We start from the raw sequence: 4243 nt of genomic DNA, 5'->3' as shown, positions 1-4243 counted from the left end.
CCAGCAACTGGTGTTTGGAAGCATTGCTGCCCCCAATGAAAAGATCAGTCATTATACGTAGCTAGTGGCCATTGATAAGGTAAAGGTCCAGTTCCTTAGGTCCAGTCGTGACCAATTCTGGGGTTGCGGTGCTCATCTTGCTTTATTGGCCGGGGGAGCCGGCGTACAGCTTCCAGGTCATGTGGCCAACATGACTAAGCCGCTTCTGGCGAACCAGAGCAGCACACGGAAACGCCGTTTACCTTCCCACCAGAGCGGTACCTATTTATCTACTTGTACTTTGACATACTTTTGAACTGCTAGGTGGGCAGGAGCAGGGACTGAGCAACGGGAGCTCACCCCATCATGGGGATTCAAACCGCTGACCTTCTGATCAGCAAGTCCGAAGCTCTGTGGTTTAACCCACAGCGCCACCCGCGTCCCTTACCTTGCCTTAGGCATTTCTAAAACCACACAAGCAAACTATTGCAGTGGTGTGAGGGCTATGGGCTTCATTTTGGGCTTCTAGAAGCCAAAGGGTCCTGAGGTTTAATGAACTCTCAACTTCATGTTTAAGATGTGAGGACAAGGTCTCTGTGGGCCGGTGGGGAATATGTGGCCATGGCGAGCGATTTCTATCTGCGTTATTACGTTGGGCACAAGAGGAAGTTCGGCCACGAGTTTTTCGAGTTCCGCCCTGATGGGAAACTGAGATATGCAAACAACAGCAATTATAAAAATGATGTCATGATCAGAAAAGAAGCCTACGTACACAAAAGTCTGATGGAAGCTAAAGCTAAAGAGGATAATCGATGACAGTGAAATCACGAAAGAAGATGATGCATTATGGCCTCCTCCTGACAGAGTTGGCTGGCAGGAGCTTGAAATTGTAATTGGTGATGAACACATCTCTTTGGCCACATCAAAAATTGGTTCTCTTATTGATGTAAATCAGTCCAAGGATCCAGAAGGTCTAAGAGTGTTTTACTACCTTGTCCAGGACCTCAAGTGTGTTGTCTTCAGTCTCATTGTATTACACTTCAAGATTAAGATTAAATTGCTGTTCAAGATTAAATTGCATGGATTTAAATTTGCACTGTAAAGTTCCTTTCAGTGGGGTGACTTTCCATTCTTTATCTCTCATTGGTTTCATGTGTGTTAGATTTTTTACAGAGTGAATTTAATAAATGCTAAAAAGCTTAAAAAAAGAAAGAAAGATGTGAGGACAAGATCCACACTACGCCAGGGATAATGCAACCTTAATAAAATTCTCTAGGCACCCCTTCAAACAACTGTGTCAGTCTAATGCCAGCTAATTTCTTTTATGCCATGGTTTTGCCCTCCGGTGTCAGGTGATCATAGTATTACCGTAACCATAAAATACTATGTTTTCCTGCTATTCCCCTTTAAAGCCTACATTTTCTAAAAGCTATCTGAACCTGGCACGTAGATATGAAATTCAGCATTGTACCCTGAGTAAGGCCCTGTGGTGCTTTGACATTTCTGCAGCAAGATACTGAGAGCAGATGAACATTAGTCAGCATTTGATTTCTAATTGCAGTCTCAAAGCTTCAGGGATAATGTTCAAGTTGAAAGAGCGCAGCCTTTGATGGTAGCTTTCTGAGGGAGAAATTTGTTTTAGCTTTTCTCAATGAATGTGATTTCCAAGGATAAAGATCAAAGTGATGTCAGTGGCCAGAGCTATGGCAAATGCAGAATGCAGCCACTTGCAACCTACAATTAACACTACAGTTAGACTGAAGTCTAGACTAGAGGCAAATCCCCTGCCAGCTTTAGCTAACACTGACAGAGATGTGGCAAGACAGGATATTGCTGTGGTGGCGAGAATAGAAAGATACAAGCTACTACCCGAGTGGTAGAGGAGAGACCGGATTAGACTATTAATCTAACAGTTAACTGTGTGTGTATGTGCATTTGCATATAATTTTATCTATTGAAATGTTTATAGACCGCACTTTCATTAAATTACAGCAAGGTGGTATTGTGTTGTTGTTTAGTCGTTTAGTCCTGTCTGACTCTTTGTGACCCCATGGACCAGAGCACGCCAGGCACTCCTGTCTTCCACTGCCTCCTGCAGTTTGGTCAAACTCATGCTGGTAGCTTCGAGAACACTGTCCAACCATCTCGTCCTCTGTCATCCCCTTCTCCTTGTGCCCTCCATCTTTCCTAACATCAGGGTCTTTTCCAGGGAGTCTTCTCTTCTCATGAGGTGGCCAAAGTATTGGAGCCTCAGCTTCAGGATCTGTCCTTCCAGTGAGCACTCAGGGCTGATTTCCTTCAGAATGGATAGGTTTGATCTTCTTGCAGTCCATGGGACTCTCAAGAGTCTCCTCCAGCACCATAATTCAAAAGCATCAATTCTTCGACGACCAGCCTTCTTTATGGTCCAGCTCTCACTTCCATACATCACTACTGGGAAAACCATAGCTTTAACTATACAGACCTTTGTTGGCAAGGTGATGTCTCTGTTTTTTAAGATGCTGCCTAGGTTTGTCATTGCTTTTCTCCCAAGAAGCAGGAGTCTTTTAATTTCGTGGCTGCTGTCACCATCTGCAGTGATCATGGAGCCCAAGAAAGTAAAGTAAAGAAAGCAAGGTGGTATACAGCATACCAAATTGCAAGGTCAATAAAAGAATCAGTTAAAACACCAATAAGTACTGGCTGAAGAAATTCACATTGCAAAGGCCTGTTTGAATAACATGTTTTTAAAGCTACGTCTAAAAGATTGCAGAAAGCAAACTTCCACTGGCATGGAGCTGAGAATGGGTTTTTGTTTTTTAAAAGATTTGCTTACCTCCTCTGTTACACAATGGGAAGTACACACTGTTAAATGGAGATAGAAGCCATATGTATGGGTATGTGTGGAGCTTATCAATGCAGTATGCAGATGACACTTCTCTCGCTTTCATGTGGAAATCAAGTTATGTGAGACCAAGTCCAGCCAGTGCCTTCAATTGAGTTGGTGTGAGAAGCAGTACACCGGGAAGTTCTGAATGCACCTTATACATACAGGAGAAACTGGAATGGCAGAATTGGCTCTGCAAGGAGGGAGGGAGGAAGATGCTACCTGACCCTCTAACTCCTGTACCTTGATTTGCTAATTGTTTTCTGAAATAGCTTATTTTATTTTATTTAAGATTAATTTTGTTAGTTGCCTTGTGAGGCCTCACACCCCAAAACAGGGGATAAGCATTTTTAAGCAAGTAAATAAATATACAGATGTATGGAAAACCCTTTTTTATTAGCACTTACGTACATTTTTATGTTGTGTAATTATGCAAAGTCCAAATGGATCCCCCTTCCTCCCTCAGAAGAAAGCAACCATTGAGATTGCAAGGTTGCCCACAGTGTTACCTCCTAATCCTATATGGATCCACTACATGATTTGGGAAATCTAGGCAAGCAACCAAAATTCTCAAAAAGTGTGAGGGCAATCTAGAAAGGCTGCATTTATCGCTTTCTTCTATAAATGGCTCTTCTGGGTAAAAAAGGTAAAGGTAAAGGGACCCCTGACCATTAGGTCCAGTCGTAGCCGACTGTGGGGTTGCGGCGCTCATCTCGCTTTATTGGCTGAGGGAGCCGGCGTACAGCTTCTGGGTCATGTGGCCAGCATGACTAAGCCGCTTCTGGCGAACCAGAGCAGCGCACAGAAACGCCGTTTACCTTCCCGCCGGAGTGGTACCTATTTATCTACTTGCACTTTGATGTGCTTTTGAACTGCTAGGTTGGCAGGAGCAGGGACCGAGCAACGGGAGCTCACCCCGTCGCGGGGATTCGAACTGCCGACCTTCTGATCGGCAAGTCCTAGGCTCTGTGGTTTAACCCACAGAGCCACCTGTGTCTCATGGCTCTTCTGGGTATTTACATTTAATTTAAATTACCCAGTACCGTAGCTTTCAACACCAATTTGGGTAGCACATCAAAATGGATTCCTAGAACAGGTAGCCCAAACAGCACCAGGCATCTGACATGGCACAAAGCAAGTCAGTGCCAGAGGGCTAAGAGCACCCTCTCTCCCATCTCCAGTCCCAAGGGCTTTATTGCTTTTTCAACAATGTTGCACACACATTTGCAAGCTATCAGATCATGGTAGATATTTGACTTGACCCGGGGCAATGAAGCCATAGAAGAAAGGAATGCACACAGCCGAGGGATAGGGCAGATATAAGAAAATGGAACTCAATCCTAAAGGAGGCAGTAATGGCCACCAACCCATATGGCTTTAAAAGCGGTGTAGGCAAAT

At 44.2% G+C, this 4243-nt stretch overlaps 1 pseudogene across 1 annotated transcript; it reads left to right on the top strand.

Moving 5' to 3' along the window:
• Positions 1–551: 551 nt before the first annotated feature.
• Positions 552–1090, top strand: LOC307213126 (protein mago nashi homolog pseudogene; annotated as a pseudogene). Its single transcript has one exon. The product of its transcript is annotated as a protein mago nashi homolog pseudogene (transcript).
• The last annotated feature ends 3153 nt before the right edge of the window (positions 1091–4243 follow it).

Source organism: Podarcis cretensis (genome assembly GCF_951804945.1).
Source record: "Podarcis cretensis genome assembly, chromosome: 3".
NCBI classification, from domain to species: domain Eukaryota; kingdom Metazoa; phylum Chordata; class Lepidosauria; order Squamata; family Lacertidae; genus Podarcis; species Podarcis cretensis.
This window is presented reverse-complemented; position numbering and strand designations above follow the sequence as displayed.